The sequence below is a fragment of the Ambystoma mexicanum genome, chromosome 11, assembly GCF_040938575.1.
Source record: "Ambystoma mexicanum isolate Mex_15411 chromosome 11, UKY_AmexF1_1, whole genome shotgun sequence".
Taxonomy (NCBI): Eukaryota; Metazoa; Chordata; class Amphibia; order Caudata; family Ambystomatidae; genus Ambystoma; species Ambystoma mexicanum.
In genome coordinates, this window is record NC_090934.1 from 259,608,356 (window position 1) to 259,627,345 (window position 18,990).

General features: G+C 47.0%; 1 protein-coding gene across 6 annotated transcripts in view; it reads right to left on the minus strand.

Annotated features, from left to right (window-relative positions):
• The window catches only part of TRNAU1AP (tRNA selenocysteine 1 associated protein 1), a 403,393-nt gene that overhangs the window by 23,224 nt on the left and 361,179 nt on the right, over nt 1–18,990 (minus strand). The window lies entirely within an intron of this gene.

The window sequence follows — 18,990 nt, forward strand, 5'->3', positions numbered from 1 at the left end:
ACCCCAGATTAGCGGAGAGGAGAGGGAGGAGCTAGATGCCCAGATCACCCTAGAGGAGATAGAGGAAGTGGTGAGGTCGCTGCCCACGTGTAAAACCCCGGGAATAGATCGACTCCCGAGCGAATTTTACAAGGCTTATAAAACAGAAGTACTCCCCCCGCTGCTGTAGATGCTCTACGAAGCATATGATGCTGGCAAATTGCCAGAATCCTTACGGGAGGCGATTATTATACCACTCCCGAAGACCAATAAGCCTGGCAGCGACTGTGGCTCGTATCGGCCGTTGTCGATGTTGAACCAAGATAGTAAGATTTTAACGGCGGTCCTGGCTGGGAGATTGAAGGTCATCAGTAAATTAATACACCCGGATCAGACAGGATATGTCCCAAACAGAAACATCTCAAATAATCTCAGGCGACTACACCGAGTGGTAGAACACACTAATGGGGATGAAGGTGAGCTGGCGATAGTATCTTTAGACGCAGTACGCCACTGGCCAGAGTGAAAACGGGAGCTGTGGTTTCTGACAGATGGCAACTCAGCAGGGGTACCAGGCAGGGGTGCCCATGGTCCCCTATGCTGTATATTTTAGCTTCAGAATCACTGGCGATTTACTTAAGGCAGCAATATGATACGGTAGGTATTGTAGTTGGAGAGGCGTCACATCTCATTTCATTATATGCAGATGACATATTATTGTATCTGCGCTAGCCAGAAGAGAACCTCCAATATATACTGGAAGTAATGAAGAGGTTTGCGGACCTCTCGGGCATAGCAGTGAACCCCAGTAAATCATGCGCGTTTCCGCTGGGTAGATACAGAGGGCTTCCGCCAGGGAATCTACCGATCCTGCAGATACCGTGGGAGGCTACAACGTTTCGATATCTTGGGGTAGATGTATACCATATGGTAGAGGCCAAGAATAAGCAAAACACGGAGAGGGTGGTAGAGAAACTGGAAAATAGTATGAAATTTTGGACGAAACTCCCCTTGGCGATGATGGGAAGAGGGGCAATGCTTAAGATGGTGGCGCTTCCCAGACTGTTGCACTGTTTTGCGAATATCCCATACTCAATACCTAAGAAATTCTTTAATAGGCTGGAAGGCATATGCAGGGAATTTCTGTGGCACGGGACGAGGAACAGGGTAGCCCTGTGGAAACTACAGAATTCATATGATAGGGGAGGTATTAAGCTACCGAACTGGGAAGTTTATTATGTGGCAAGTCAATTACAGTATGTAGCCAAATGGCTCTCTGAGGAGCCTACCTTAGAACATGGGCTGCTCCAACTGCACCCCATACTTTTTGAGAGAAATGATATGGTTGCCTAAGTCGGAGCTGGGAGGACGCCCGGGGATGTTGGGACTTGGGTGGGGAATGTGGCAAAGGACGTGTCGATTAATGGACAGGCTGTCCCAGTGCACCCCACAGATTCCACTAGTTGCGGTGGTAGGGGAGAGGAAGCAACTGAGGTTGATTAGGAAGCATTGGGAACCTGCGGGGATAGCAGCGATGGGGGATGTGTGGCAGGAAGGGAAAGTTTTGGAATTTGAGGAGCTGGTGGAACAAGTGGGGTTGAGCGCTGGGCAATATATCACGTATCAAGGGATATTGAGACGAATCAGAGATACTTGGTCAGAAGTGGTATTGGCAGAGGCACCGGACAGTACCTTGGATATGATATATGATATAGCGGAGGGTGGACACGAGACGTCCAGAGTGTATGAAATGATGATGTCCCGTGTGGGCAGGGAGATAGCACAACTTAGACTGGACTGGGAAGAGGAAGTAGGGGCCCCAATGAGTGACGGGATGTGGGAGAGGGCGCAATGTTATCATAAAAAAGTGTTGAGAAATGCCAGACTGCAGCAAATACAATTGTATGAAACCCACAGAGCGTACATGACGCCACGTAGGATAGCTAAGTTCAAAAATGCTGGACGTCAGGTGTGCCCAAAATGCAATGAGGAATGCGCAGGAATGGTACATATGTTCTGGGGCTGCCCGGTGATAGAGATATATTGGGGGGGAGAAAATGGAAGACAAAGGGATCCTGCTGAAGGTAGATACTACGTGGGCCTGCTTGCTAGGAGGGTTCCCCAGACGCCGTAAGCTTAAACATGTGAGCAAATTGAAGGATTTAGCGTATGTCCTGGCGAAGAGAAGGATTGCGATGGGCTGGAAGGCATGTCATAGGCCCAACGTGGAGACATGGTGGAGGGTCTTGCAGAGGTGGGCGGAGGCGGAAACGGTGGTATGGCAGGAAGCGTGCAAAGGTGAGAGAGGACGAAGCAGGAGCCCTTGTGGGATGGAGGCAACTGATAGCGGAACTATTTGGGCCCTCGCATGAGGGATCAAGTGACAGAGACTCATCGAGCTCTGCTGAAGAGGATCTCCCACAACAAGAAGTGGGTACTGGGAAGAAAATACGGGAGTAGGCTTGAGAGGGGAGGGACGGGGAGATGCAGTGTGCTCGAACATAACAATTCATTGTAACTATGATTGACATGATACATTCACTGTAAGTTTGGTTTGGTTTATTTGTTTTGAAAAATTAATAAAATTGTTTAAAAAAAAAAAAAACGTATAGTGCGAGTCGTGGGCCTCTCCGGCACACCAGCAAAAAATGGAAGCAGCTGACCTTCACTGTAAACGACCATAAATTCTTAGTTTGCAACATTCTGTGTACAGCCATCTCTGAGAAATTGCTTTTTACACTCCATCTTTGTATATTGTTTGGTGCTAATAAAAAAACTTTGTTAAAGGGACGTTATGGTTCCAAGTAAAACCGAAAAACCCCTGAAATTCGCCAGTTATGGTAAGCTAAGCAACCATAGCTCGCGCCACCACCGTGCAATGCTAAGACTAACACCCAGGACATCAAAGATGACATCACAAATGTCATTGATGACATCACATGTGTATGTACTTTTCATGAAATATGTGTACAAGGGATTCTTATTATAATGTTGCGAAAAAAGTGTCAAGGATCATTGCAATAAATATCATACCCTAATTAGTGCTTTGAACGATGCATTGATATAAATAGCTTTCTATTATGGGGTTCTATCTAGTATACTAAGCTACTAATGCAGAAACATAGCATTTTGTGTTTTATACAAGATGAAGGTATAATATTCGTAATGTTAATATGTTGAATAATGAAATGATAATTGTTTTCTGAATAGATTTTTGTGTACTGTGAAATATGTAATAAGTAGCTAATAAAACCCATGTATTACATAATTGCATTACTATAGAGAAAACAGAAAGACAAGAACACATACCAATATACATAGGGTAAATAGCAGCTTTGAAACAGAGAAATCATTTATTTGCTTGAAAATAATGCTGTCTTTAAAGCTTGTGTCTTCCCCTATGTATACGTTTCATATGATGTGACTGGACTCTAAGGGAATTACTATAAGAACCTACTTGTAGGATACTTGTAGGATAAGACTACAAATAAAATACAATTTTTAGTTTCTGACTGTTACTGAAGAAAACCACGTGGCCTAGATATGTCAGCAAAAGAAAAAAGAGTGATCCACAATAACACTTGCGGTGTCCTGAAATGTTCGTACATAAAGAAAATGGGGGTGTTCTGAGGACGTTGTCCGTATTGTTCGCTGGCAAGTTGCATGTGTTATAAGAACACTCGCAGTGTCCTGAAATGTTCGAAAATAAAACAAAATGGGGGTGTTCTGAGGACGTTCTCCGTATTGTGTGACTGCTTAGCTGTATGCAATGAGGGAATGGCACAGAGAGTGAAGTGGAAATGGTAGAAGGGCTGTCCAAGAGTTACGCAGTCCGTGGACACTGCGGCTGTCCGTGGACAGGGCGTGCTACATCTGGGGTTTTCCAGCAAATCCAGCATGGAAAGAAGACTGTAGGGATCAGCCAATCAGATGTTGAGGTTGTGGATTTGTGTTGAAAGAGACTGTGTGTAGTGAAGATGGCAGAAGTGGAGAAAGTCAGGGTGTTGGTGCTCGGAGATATGTTTGTGCATGGTTTACAACAGTATGCTCAATGCAGGCATGTTGCAAAGCATTTTGATGCTAAAGGAGTGGAGGTCGTGTGGAGCACTGTGCCTGAATGCAATGTACAGGGAATTGTACAAGTTTGTGAAGATATGGGCAGGATCAACAGTCCCCATGTGGTAGTTTTGCACTATGGTGCTTTCCGTTTGGGCTATGTCAGTGCCCCTACTTTGTTGGCAGATTTGGAACACTTGGTTCAGGCAGTAATGAACATCCTTCCAAATGCTAAAGTAATTTTTTCTGGATTACTACCTAGGGCAATATGGGACAATAGTTCAGTTTTTTGTCCTCAGCAAAACAATGCTAGGTGTGTAATCAACCGAGGCATGTGTGCCTTCATGCTTAGAGCTGGTATGTTCTTCTGTAATAATGAGAATATTGATTCCAGTAATGCTGTTTATTTTAAAGAAGATGGCATTTCCTTATCTTTTATGGGACATGCCATGCTGTTTTGGAATGTAAGGGTTGCTTTGGAGAAGGTTATGTGAAGATTTTAGGAGTAAAGTAAGAAAAACTAAATACAAAATAACAGGTGTCTGTCAAGCATCTGCAAAAAACCCCCCAAAAAAACGGCTCTTTTCAGAGCCAACCTCAAAGGGTATATGGGGCACACTATTTAAATTTACATTCACCACGCTCAGATTTTCGATATGTCCGCGGACATGGCGGTAGTCCGGACATCGAAATCACTAGCTAGGGGTTCAGTATGTTCTATGTTACATGTATTTAAAGTCAGGGATATTATGTTTAAGTTTCGCTACTAAAAACCTATGAAATTCAGTAAAAAAAACTTTGTTAAAGGGACGTTATGGTTCATAGTAAAACCGAAAAACCCCTTGAAATTCGGCAGTTATGGTAAGATAAGCAACCATAACTCGCGCCACCGTGCATTGCTAACACTAACACCCAGGACATCCAAGATATCACAAATGTCATTGATGACATCACATGTGCATTTACTTTTCATAAAAAGTCTGTACAAGGGATTCTTATAATGCTGACCAAAAACTGTCAAGGATCATTGGGATAAATATCATGAGCTAATTAGTGCATTAAGCAATGCATTGATATAAATAGCATTCTATTATGAAGTTCTATCCAGTATACTAAGCTACTCATGCAGAAACATAGGCAGTGTGTGCAGCATACATGATGAAGGTACCATATTCATAATCTTGCCATGTTGAATAGTGAAATGATAACTGCTTTCTTATTAGAGTTTTGCGTACTGTGAAACATGTAATAAGTAGATAATAAAACCCACTTAATACATAATTATTACAGACAAAACACAAAGAGACAACAACACATACAAATAAGAGTATATACAGGGACAGTGAAGTAAACAAAAAAGCAGAAGTAGTAGCAGAAAGAGTTCATAACCTAACTGTCTTTATGCAGAGAAACTATTGCTCGGTTTCAAAGCTGCTACTTACCATATGTATGTGTATCACATGATGTTACTGCACCCAAATGAAAGTAGAGTGAGTATAAAGTATGCAAATATGAGCATATACAGGGAATGTAGAGTAATAAAAATAAAACTATGAGAAAGTGCTGATAACCCTAATGGTTATCTTCATGCACAGAAAGGATTGCTCTCTTTCAAGCCTGTGTCTTCCGCTATGTATATGTTTCATATGATGTGACTTGACCCTAAGTCTACAAATATAGTACCTTTTCAATTTTTACTTCCTGACTGTTACTGAAAAAAACTATGTGGCCTAGATATGTCAGTAAAGGGAAAAAAGGGAGAGCCAGATATGTGATGTCATCAGTGATGTCATCAATGACATTTGTGATATCATCTTTGATGTCCTGGGTGTTAGTGTTAGCAGTGCACGGTGGCGCGAGTTATGGTTGCTTATCTTACCATAACTGCCGAATTTTAGGGGTTTCTCGGTTTTACTTTGAACCATAACCTCCCTTTAACAGTTTTTTTTTCTGAATATATATATATATATATATATATATATATATATATATATATATATATATATATATATATATATATATATATATATATATATATATATATATATATATATATATATATATATATATTAAATAGCAATAGAAATAGGAACCCTGTGGGATTCCCCAGGTTGTCTCTCACAGATGAGAAAAAGGGAAGAGGGGTAAGTTGAAGTCTGTTTTCAATTACTCAAAACAGATTGGATTATTCTCAAGCCTTCTCCTCATGGATACAGTTCAAAAGTGCGTTATGGTCAGCCGCATCAAAGGCTGTGGATAGATCCACTAGAATGAGCACACCCATTCCTCCAGCATCCACCCAAAACTTTGGATCTTGCAAGACTAGCCTGGACCAAAACCAGCCTGAATGCCATTGAGCCAACCAGCTTCTTCAACAAAAGTTTAAAGTTGTGATGTTACCACAGCCTCTAACAGTTCCCAGATGTAGGGAAGTAGTGAAATTGGCTAGCAATTTATAGGCAGCACAGGGTCCAAAAAGTTTTTTTCTTTTTGGAAGTGTGGAGACAGCAGTTATCTTAAGTTGGTCTGGCACTTTGATCGCTTTCACTGATTGATTCATGATTATACATAGATCAGAACCGATGTAAGATCTCAGCTGTTTCACAATTCTGGGTGGGCGAGGATCAAGAGTGGAGCCTGATGGATTGCAAGTCTCCATCAATTTGAGTATGAATGGCTTGGATATAGTGGAAAAAGAATACAAAATTAGGGGCTGCTTACGAGAAATCAATTTTCATTTTAAAGGAGAATAGGCAGTGTAGGTAAAACAAATGGGTTTAATTTTATCATCAAAGGACTGCACTACAGCCTCATAGAACCTTTCAGATGGGGAGGCTGCACAGATCAGAGGAGCTGGGGTGCGTAGTTCACGGATAACTTCTAGCTGAGGCTTATCAGTGTGAATTCATGAAACAGCAGAATTCAATCCTTCAATTATTTCTTCAAATACATTATTACTCTGGACAGCCAATAATATGCATCTATGGTTTACAAAGTCATAGCACAATGCTATAAAGTACATTAGGTTCTGGAGCATATGGCTGCCTGTACAGTGCCCACACTAAGGTATGCTCTTCTCTAGGATGTGCATTCTGTAGGTGGGCTAGGATCATATTAGGAAAGATTTTCTGTTTGCAGCTCCCCCACAGACTTCTTGGGGACACCTTTTCTTTTGCTATTGCTGGCTGCTGACTTGACCTTTTCATGTTAAGTAAAGGCCTCTGCTTTACTTTCCTGGTCTTTTTGCTCACTGTAATAGGGAAACCGATTAGTCCTTAGGGATTGCTTGTATTTTTTAAAGCTGCACCCATCACCTCAAAGTGGAGTGGGGTTTAGCTACTTTGTATCCTTATAATTTTTCCCTTTGTAATTTTTACAATGTGGCCATGATGGGCTGGTGGCACAAGATATTTTTCAACTGGGTTTTTGACTTTTTACTGTTTGTTGTTAGGGGGAGTTTTCGTAAAGTCTACCTGTAGTAAGGCTGTATAAAACTATCCCGCGGTATGCAGGCCCCAACTTCTATTATAAGCCTGTACTAAAAGGTTTGGGTAGTATGGCAGAGCAGCCAGGCTTATCTTAGGAGGGAGATGCGAGCTGTAGGTAAGAACAAGGAACTCAGTAAATACATAAGCCCAAAGAAATTCTTACACACTTGTCATTTTAGTAAAATAGTTATTTATTTTATATACACATGGTAAAGTTAAAGTCAAGTAAGTGCTATTTCAAACACAACAGAAAACATCTGCAATACTTCAGGTGAGGAAGCCATAAGTCAAGAATTGTACAGTTAATTGAGCACAGTTCAATAGAAAGTAACATCACTTGTTGTAGCAACTCAGAAAACGTTCTGTTGTAGGAATAAAAAGGTTAAGAAATACCAACAATAGCAGGTCAGTACTTAAAAAGACTTTTCAGAAGCCTTGAAGCTTTAGAAGTCCATCCCTAAAGTCAGATTGGAGGTTAAGCAGATAAGGCACTGATGAAGAATCCTCTGGAACTTTGTTTTCTGCAATTACAATTAGGTAAGGTGCTTTTGTTAGTCAAAAAGTCTCCCTATGGGCGCACAAGCATTAGGCCCGGGCGAACGGTATGGGCGAACACTCAAACACCGGAATCAGAACTCCAGCAACAAACAAGCAACAGAATGACTCGAGGCATGTTTTACCACAAGTCCCACAGTACCCGAGGAGCTATGAAGAAGATGCAGCTGGATTCTTTGATGGGGCAGCAGCGGTGGACCCGGTGTCCTGTTCCTTGGTCATGGTGGTGAAAGGAGGCCCTCTGGAAGGAATGTTGCAGCAGCATTAGAGAGAAAGGCAGAGGATTCTTTGTGCTCCAATCGACCTGCAGTTTTGGTGCCTTTTCACAGACACCAAAGGGGAACGTTTCTCGTCCGAACGATTAACCTGGTTTGCTCACGTCTGCACTCTGGTGAGGGCGACCGACGGGGGGGGACCTTGCCACTGGAGGTCCGGAAGGAGTTCAAAGTTTCGGGAGAGTTCTTTCACGGGAGGACGATGCACTGCAGCAGGGTTGCAGGTCCAAGGGTGTTGGCGGTTTGCAGCCCAGGAAGGTCGTAACACGCGAGATGGCTCAAATTGCAGGTCGTCTTAGGACTGATTATGTCCACCAGTATAAGGGAGGAAGTCGTGCTCTTCAGAGCTTCCCTGTTGATTCGAAGACAATGTCACTTCAGCAGGCTTCACACGTTGCAGGAAGGTTCCACAGGTATCTGGTTATCTGCTTCTTCGGTTCTTCTGTTCCAGTGGTTGACTTGTCTTTTGCCTCAGGATCCTCACCTTTTATCCAGGAACCCAGCCAATTAACACTCATGTGACATTCAAACTTTGGGCGGGTTGCTGTGCTTTCAGGAAAGCCAACCTCCCAGTTGGAACTGGTTCCAGGTAGGCATTCCACAAGACAAAGAAGGAACAAGTTACTTACCTGTAACTGTTGTTCTCCAGCATGGGTCTGGCATGGATTCACATGCTCAAGAATATTCCCCGTCATCAGGCTGGGAATCCTCGGTAAAAGAAAAAATCAGTTTAGTTTCTGAACTGTCTTTCTACTAATAACCAATCACTGGTCTCTGGGTGATACTGCCCCCAGCCAATGGCTGCCCTCTACCTAAGCCCCTCTGGCAGCCATCTTCAGATTTGCTAGCACGTAAAGCGGCAGTAGGACCAAGAGAAGAGCCGCAGAGGGGTTGGAGGGAGGGTTCGCATGTGAATCCATGCCAGACCCATGCTGGAGAACAACAGTTACAAGTAACTAACCTGTTCCTTCTCCAGCATGGGGTCTGGCATGGATTCACATGCTCATGAATACAAGAATACATAGCGGTACACACATGCACAACCACAGGCGGTGGCAAGGCTCAACAACTGCTCCTCATTTTCCTCCTCCACCCCCCCCTCATCCTGCATGCCCGACTTCTCTCCTGTCTCCCCCTCTCAAGTCTCCACCCTCCTTTCCAAAGCCCACCCCACGTCCGCCCCTACTGACCCTCTCCCATCCCTGCTTATCCCCAAGATCTACCCTCTTAATATTCCCTACCTAACTTCTTCTTCAACACCTGCCTTTCCTCAGCCACCTTCCCCCTCTGCTTTCAAGCACGCCACCATCATCCCTATTTTGAAGAAACCTTCTGCTGATCCCCTTATCGCCTCTAACTTCCGCCCTTTCTCTCTTCTTCCATTTCTCTCTAAGCTTCTCGAGCACCTCGCCTACTCCCAGCTCTCATCCTTTGTCACCAATCTCGCTCTCCAACCCCCATCCCTATCTGGATTCCGTCCTAAACACACTCCTGAAACTGCTCTTACCTACATCCTTAACTCTCTCCTCTCTGCTCGACACTCTAAGCAATCCTCAGTCCTCATTCTTCTTGACCTCTCTGCTGCCTTTGACACTGTCGATCACCCCCTTCTTCTCAACACTCTTTCTTCCTTTGGATTCAAAGGCTCTGTTCTTAACTGGCTATCCTCTTACCTCTGCTCCCACTCTTTTACTGTTTCCTGGGGTGGCCGGTCCTCTCCAACCCAGCCTCTACACGGTGAACCTCAAGGTTCGGTGCTTGGACCTTTCCTTTTCTCACTGTACTCCTCCCTCCTTGCCCCGGTTATCTTCTCGTTTGGCATGTCCCATAAATTCTATGCTGAAGACACTCAACTCTTCCTTTCCTTCTCTTCCTTCTCAACCAACCTCCACCTAAAACTCTCCTCCTGTCTTACTGCCATAAAGAACTGGATGTCTTCCCGCTTTCTCTCCCTCAACACTGACTAGACTGAAGTCGTCTTCTTCCCCTCCAACTCTCTTCCTCCTCCCTCTCCTCCACCTTTCATTCACTTTCCTCCTACTAATCTCCCTATCCCTCTCCATGCTCGTAACTTAGGCATTCACTTTGACTCCTCTTTCTCCCACCAGATCTCTCACTTCTCGTGCCTGTCGCTACCACCTCTTCAATATTCACAAAGTCTGCCCCTCTCTCACCTTTCATGCTACTAAACTTTTAATCTCCTCCTCCTCCTCCTCCTCCCCCCCCCCTCTCCTCCTCCCCACGGCACTACTCTCCCTATTCCCTTCAGTTTAATTGTTTTGTTGACTGATTCATAATTGTAATTTGCTTCTACCGTTATATTGTTTTATGTTTTACGAATCAAGTTCAATTGTGCAGCGTTTTGGTGTAAGGCGCTATATAAACAAATAAATACAAATACAAATTTCAGCAACTCAACATTAAGCATCTCTTACCTCCTCACCAGGCTCACCTTCAAGCGAACAGGTCGCGCAGCACTGCTTGGCCGACTCTGGACTCCCCCCTAGAATCCCAGTCGAATCTCGTGAAGGTGTGTGCCGACCTCCACGTAGCAGCCCTGCAGATGTCCAGCAGGGGCACACCAGACAGAACGCCGTGGTAGCAGCGATCGCTCTGGTTAAATGGGCTCTTGGACGGCCGGGCAAAGGTCGGTTTGACAACCGTGAAAGTGCATGATGCAGCCGGAGAGCCATCTGGAAATGGAAGCCTTCCAGAGGGCCTTCCCTTGGTTCACAGGTCCAAAGTTCACAAACCGCTGTGATGTCTTCCGAAAACTCTTTGTGCGGTCCACGTAGAACAGCGCTTTAGCCACATCCAGTGAGTGCAAAGTCCTCTCAGCCGGCGACAAAGGCGATGGGAAGAAAACAGGTAACACCAAGGGCTCGTTAAGATGGAAGTCCGACGGCACCTTAGGCATGAAGGAGGGGTGCGTCCTCAGCACTACCCCCTTCTCGTGGAATGGCAGCTATGGGGGTTTACAGGAGAGGGCCTGGATCTCTCCCACTGGTTGTGCGGATGTGATGGCCTCAAGAAACGCTGTTTTCCATGACAGGAATTTCAACGGCGCCGAATGCAGAGGCTCGAATGGCGGGCCCATGAGTCTGGTCAGCACCACGTTGAGCTCCCCCGCCGGGGCCCTCACCGGCAGGAACTAGCGGAATAGACCTTTCATGAACTCTTTCACAAGGCCGTGAGACCACAGCGACGACCGCCCCGGAGTTCTGGTGTAGCGGGAGATAGCCGCCAGATGGATCTTGATGGAGGCATGCACAAGCCCCCCCACCCCACCTGGCCAGCGATAGCAAGTACGGCAGCACTTGAGTGGCCGTAATCCCTAGAGGGTTGATATTCTGTGCACGGCACCAGACAGAGAACCTCTTCCATTTATGCCCGTAGCACTTAAGAGTCGAGGACGTCCTGGCCTTTGCAAGGACCCCCCCCTTGCAGTCTGCCGGGATATCGTAGCCTCTGAACTCTAGTGCTGCAGGAGCCAGGCCTGCAGGTTCTGCGATCCTGGGTCGTGATGCAGGATGGCGCCTCCCGCTAGGCCGTAAAGACCCCCCTATGTTTGTAAACTAAGGCACAATCACCATATACTAGTGATACAACAGAAACGAGGTTCGTTTTCCAATCAAGTCTGGTTTATTTCAAAGTATTCTCAGTCGGCTGACTGGGTCTAATGTCTCGCAACGTGTCTCACTCAGACCTCGTGAGACGCAAGAGAGCGAGCAATGCTCAAGCAACAATATTTGTACATGACATGCAATCTTTAGAAGGCAATTCAAACCGCCCATAATGTATCTTTCAAGCTAGGATTCGATGATTGACAATTATGACACGTCCTTATTCAGTCTAAATATACTTCTTCTAGCAACAGTAGCAGAGACAGTTCTTTGTTATGGAGAACATAGAGCCCTTATTACAGCAAGGATATTGTGTTCGTAGGAGAGAGACATTCTTTAGCACGTTATCTGTGCGGGTCTATTCATGTACCAAGGGTCAGACAGTTCTGGGGGAGAAAATACCAGGCTGCGTGAAGGAGTACTGCTAGAAGGGATATAATTCATGCTTTAACTTATTCCTATAGAGCTTGCGGGACAGGCTGGCACCTGGGCCGCTGATTAGATGCAGTTTTGGCTCGCCTTCAACGACGGTGTGAGGGAGGAAAACAATGCATTTCTGTATCGTCTGACAATCCTGTCTGTGTTGGCCTTTCAGCATTCAGGCTGTGGCCTCACACCGTGCATGTATTTGAAGTTTAGAATACATTTTGCAAAGCTGTTGTACAGAAAAGAAAAACAAATGGCGGTTATTCACACAAAATGGACACCCTCTGGTTACTCGTAATGCATTGATGATTCCGTGTGGGTGATGTCTGGTACATGATGCGATTGACTTCAGGCCAACATAACATACATACTATACAAACTATAGGGCAGTTTCTGGACTAACACTCCTTCCCTGGCGAGAAGATCCACGTCCATCGGCAGTTTGACGGGGGGTGGAGGGGACACTGACAAGTCCAGAAGGTCCGGAAATCACATCTGCCTGGGCCACGCCGGTGCAACGAGGATCATCTTGCACCGGGATCGTCTGAGATGACCGATGAGTCGTAGAAGCAACGGTGGGAACGCATACAGGAACAGGTCGTCCCAGGGGAAGGACAATGCATCACCCATGCTCCTCGGCTGGGGAAACCTGCTGTCGAACTTCCGGCACCTGGTGTTCGTCGCAAATAGATCTATCTGGGGATTGCCCCATCGTCGGAATAGCAGATCCACTTGATCCTGCCGGAGTTCCCACTCATGGCACGAGCACAGCTACCTGCTGAGTGAGTCGGCGACAGTGTTCTTCACTCCTGCCAGGTGGAAGGGTACCAGAACATCCCGTAGACAACGGCCCAGGGCAACAGATCCTGAGCTTCCTTGGATAGGGCTGGGGATCTGGTGCCCCCTTGCTTCCTGATGTAGAACATTGTGGTGGTGTTGTCGGTGAGGACCCTCCTTGCCCTTGAGGGACGGAAGAAACGACCTGAGGGCCCAGAACTCAGCTCGGAGCTCCAGGACGTTTATGTGTAGTGACCTCTCCTCTGGGAGCCAAAAGCCTCTTGCGTGGAGGTCTAAGGTGTGCGCATCCGCAACCTGCATAGGCGCACGAGGAAGATGCACAATGACATCATGCCGAGTAGGAACTTGATGGACCTCACCCTGGCCGTGCCCATGGTCAACAGCCGTTGTACCTTGCCCAGGCTGGCCTTCGCCCTTTCCTCCGACGGCAAAGCCCATCGCGCCACTGTGTCGAGTCTGGCCCCCAGGAACAGGGCGTCTTGCGACGGTACCAAGTGGGATTTTGCGAAGTTGATCGAGAATCCCAGATCCGTGAGCAATTGGACGGTCTTCACTGTGTGATGGACGGGGAGTTCCCTTGACTCGGATGAGCCAATTGTCCTTTGTAGGGGTATACGTGGATCCCCTGCAGGCGCAGACGTGCCGCCACCGGTGCCCGGCTCTTGGTCAAGACCCTGGGCGCTGACTTCAATCTGAAGGGCAGGGCCTTGCACTGGTAGTGTCGCCCTTGGACCACGAATCGTAGAAACTTTCGATGTCCCTTAAGTATGGGGATGTGGAAGTAAGCGTCCTCCAAGTCCAGCGAGGATAGGAAGTTGCCCTCCTCCAGCTGTCCTAGCACGTGCTGATGGATGACGATCCGGAATTTCTGGGACTTGATGTATTTGTTTAGACGACGAAGGTCCAGAATGGGTCGCCAACCGCCGGTCTTCTTTTGGACGAGGAAGTACCGCAGGTATACTCCGGAGCTCCGCAGCCTCTTCGGGGCGAGTTCTATTGTGCCCTTTTTCAGCATTGCTTGTGGTTTTCCTTCCTGGCCACAGGTTGTAGACGGGGACACTTTCTTTGGAATTCCAGAGTGTGCCCGTGGGCCAGTGCGTCCAGCACCCAATGGGGTGCTTGGGTAGGGGCCCGATGTCACGGCCGGTTCAAATCTTGCTTTGTCGAGGCCTTGCCGCCTTGGCCTCCTTGGCGACGACATCCTCCGGCCTTGCTGCGGCCTCTGTAGGCCTCTTGCGACGATGAGCGGGCCGCTTGGCGGTACGATGAGGAACCGCCACCAAATCCTTTGGAGGCGCCTTGAGACTTGCCTCTGAGGGTCCGAAAGAACGACTGTCGATGGAGAACCCAAGGCCCAGGCCGTCTCGGTATCCTCCTTGATGGCCAGCAGTGACTCGTCCACTGCCTTGCCGAACAGGTTGTTCCCGTCGGAAGGCATGTGTAGTACCCTGGTCTGAACGTCCTGACAGAAATCGGTGGCCTTGAGCCAACTGCGTCTGCGAAGGCAAACGCTGTTGCCCAACTGTCGAAAACCGGTGTCTGCGATGTCTGTGGCCACTGTGATGGCGTGGTCCATCGCCACCTCGCCTTCCGGTGGGATTTCAAGGACCTCCGCCCTCTTGTCGTCTGGCAGGAAATCCAGGGAGGGAGCGATCTTAAACCACAGCTCCCTGTCGTAGCGCGCCACGATCGCGAGGGCGTTGGCCGCTTTGATGGTTGTCGCCGCCGACTAGATGACTCGTCATCCCATGGCGTCCAGCTTCTTCCCCTCGCCGTCCGGTGGCGAAATGGAAGTTGATCCCGTCGCCCCTGCCTATTTCTTCTTGGCCGCTGCGGAGACCACTGAATCCAGGGACGGCTGAGCTCTAAGGCACATTGGGGCGGAATCCGGGACCCGGTACTTCTTCTCATACCAGTCTCTCTTTGCAGGAGCCGTAGGACGGGTTCTTGAGCAGCAACAGTTCTTCCTCCCAGATGTCGTCCAGTAACGGTACTGAGAGGATGGTCTTCCTCTTGCCCTCCCGCTGTTGGTAGAGGAAACCCTCCTTCTGCTTTTTGGGACAAAGCTGGAAAAGTTCTGATGCCCTTGCAATCATGGCATGAAAGGAGTCAATTTTGTCGGGAGGGGAGGCTTGGGCAGTGGGTTATGGGAGATCCGTCCCGTCGTCACCACCGTCGCCGTCCCCATCTCTGTTCCCGTCTTAGACCTCGGTGGAGGTGAAGGCTGGAAGGGGGAAGGATGGATTTGCCACCTCTTGTTTGGTGGGCTTCTCGACTGTCCAGGCGCCGCTGGATCATCCGCTGGGGGTAAGGGCAACCTTGTCCTGATCTCCGTACACAGGGTCTGGATAGCCATAAAAGATTGCACCCAAGTTGTCCTGTGGCATTGGCATCGGCTGCGACGGCTGGGGAGTGGGGTCCTCTGTTTCCTCCATGGCCCGGCAGTCGCCATGGGGTGGCAGGGAAACTTTAGGCCCGGCAGTCACCTCCACTGGGGTAGCCTCCACAGGCTTCGGCAGGGCCACCACGACTCCTTCGATCGAGGCCTTAGCCGGGTGAATCAGGGCCTTCGTGACCTTGGGCGAGCCTGAGGCCTTCACCTTGGGGGAGGGTCGCTGCCTCGTGCCCCCTCGGCTGTCGCCGTCGGGATCGACTAGGGCTTCTCCCGAAGCTTACCCGGGTTCTCAGACTTAGTCTTCACCGAGCCAGAGCATTGGCTCGTGGTTGATGGCGTCGGTGACATCGCGCCCTGCCTGGCAGCCAAGGAGCCCGAACCATCAGCGCTCCTGGTGCCCGCGGACTTGCAGTGCTTTGCCTTTTGTTGGGCCCACGTCACCGGAGCGCCCTCAAATGTCTTAGAAGACCGCTCAGACTTCTTCCTCTTCTCACCTGCTGCTGGACTCTTCCCCTCCAACCAGTTGGTGAGTCGAACGCGACGATCCTTCATTGTCCGTTCGGACATGTTCTTACAAAATGCACAGTCCTTCGCAACGTGCGATTTGTCGTCATGAAGGCAGTAGACGCATTAGAGTGCTCATCTTCCTTGAAGACATTCTGCAATCCGCATCCCGGGCAGCTCCTGAACAGCTAGGATCCAACAGGCATTCTGTTTCCTTTGTCCTGGGCCATGTCGACGCGGGGTAGGCCTCAAAGATCTTCCGGAATCCTCCAAGAAGTGAAAACTCGACGAAAATTCAAGAGCTATAGCACGAGGACTCCCAACACTTGAATGTGCGGTAAAAATCTGAAGATGGCTGCCAGAGGAGGGGGCTTAGGCTGGGGGCAGTATGACCCAGAGACCAGTGATGGGTTATTAGTAGAAAGACCGTTCAGAAACAAAACTGAAACTGATTTCTTCTTTTACCGAGGATTCCCAGCCTGACGACGGGGAATATTCATGAGCATGTGAATCCATGCCAGACCCCATGCTGGAGAACAGCAGAGTTCCGTACTCCTCCCCTGCTTCCTTGTCCTCGCAGACACACTGGAGCCTCGGTGGGCTCCACAAAGTTTGACAAAAGTCAAATCAGGACCTCTCCCACCAAGGTTGGCAGAAGAAGGTCCAAGAAAGGACAAGCACACAAGTAATGGCGAAAAAAGAGAAGCCAGCATTTTTGGTCAATGGTGATACTTCTGAGAGAGGAAGCATGGTGAAATCTGCAAACTTCACATGCAGAAAGGTGCTGAAATACAAATTCTTTGAAACAAAGAGACACCATTTTGAGAATCAAACAATTTGCATACGTGCATAAACATTAATGCTTAGCGATAACACTAGTACTGTGAAGCACTCAATGTGCACACTGAAGACAGATATTCTGTAGATGACATCTCCTTTGGGGCTCTTATAAAGGCCGGACCAGTGTGTTGCAATGCTAGAGGTGATCCTGCCTCCAGGATCTGGCCATGGGGGTTCTGGTGAGCGGATCCTGCCAGCGCTGTATGGCTAAAGCGCTGCTAGTGTCCAGCTGCTGGTAGACAGACATGTTTTTATTGAATGTGAATGTACCTTTCCTTTTGTAGTTGGAGCCAGCTCTAGAGATTCACTGACTAAGGATGCAGGCAAACTGGATCCTACTCCAGAGTCATGCTAGGTTCAATGCCAACCTCCTAAAAACATACATGTATGGCTACTAATGTTTTTAAAGGACCACGCTTGTATAAAAGATCAATGTAATTAAGTGCAATAAGAATTGTTCTTTAAAAAAAATAAAGCAGAAAGCAATTTTGAAAGGATGACGAAACCTAAACAGGTTTTGTTTTGCAATCTTTCAGGACAATGTAGGTTCAGTCTAAACAAAGATCTGCTAATGGAAAAACGTTTGAGTGCAGACCAGGGAGCAAGGGCTTGAGAAGCATTTTTGACCTTCCATCTCAATTAGTTATAGGCCAGAATATTCATAGAAAATAATTATTTTTAACTGAGACATTTCAAGCTATTTGGCCAAGATTTCAGTTTTCTTTTTAATCTCTGCCAAACGTGTCTTCTCGTTGCAACAACATGAGTTGCAGGACTGAGTTCTACATTCTTGGACAAATTAATTTCATGGCTCCAAATACTTATGAGAACTTCTTAGCTTAGTGCCTTGGATTAATTAGCCACATTAGACAGCTTGTATGCGTAAGACCAAAGGACATTTTCTTAAGACAGTCCGCAACTGCAGTGACATTAGGCAGCGTGGCTTGACTTGATACTGCTCGATGAAGGATCTCATTCTGTATGTCAATGTTCAAAATCATTGCGATGCGCGATAGAAAACCTTTGCTTGACCTCGACAGCACGTGCAACAATATCTGAGTTCTATAGCAAAGAACGTCCCATAAAATCTTTATATACTTTGTATGAGTCTGAGAAAAGGAAAATTGCATCACAATTGCCAGAGCTATAACAGGGTCAAGACTGGACTATTGTAATGCCCTCTTCCTGGGCACTTCTTCCAAAAACTTAGCTAGACTTCAAACTATACAAAACAACGACCTCAGAGCAGCCACTGGAATACCCAATAAAGAGCACATCACAGAGGCGAGAAAACAGGCACATTGGCTCCCAGTAAGAGAGAGTTGTCTTCAAAGCACTTGCCATCACCCACAAATGCATCCATCTCACTGCTCCTCCCTATCTCCCCGCAGGATGCCCCTCACCAGATCATCCAGGCCTACCAGAACCCCATACACAAACATGCTCACGATTCCCAGAGTCAAGAGAGCCAGAGCAGGTGGGGACAGCTTCCCATACCTAGCTGCACTACGCTGGAATGCCCTACCACCACCCCTGCGAGCAGAAGTCTCTCACCTAGCATTCCGGAAATCTATGAAAACCATGCTCTTCAACTGACATTTGTAAACTTAGCCTGCACCCCACCTTCACTGGAACGCCTCAAGGGGCCCTAAACATAAAACCATTTTGAATGATTGTGTAACAAATACTGTGAAACAAATTCTTAATTTACAACAATTCCAGCATATACAGTCATCCGACATGTAACCTATGTATGTAACCACATGTATGTAACCTTTGCGTAACTAAGTATGCCACAAGTAACAGCGCCATAATGCATTTGGGCTGTATGTGCGCTATATAAATGTAAAAATAAAATAAAAATAAAAGAAGGAAGCATCAAACGACAGCATGGATTTAAAATGCCTCTTAGAAGAGAGCACATCTAAAATCTTAGGAGTGGTATATTTTTCTTCAGCATTTTGAATATCCAACTCATATTCTTTCAACAGCAGAGAGAAACAAAAGTCAATGTCTGTAAAAAGGGTTGCCCTGAAGAAAAGTGCTGCATT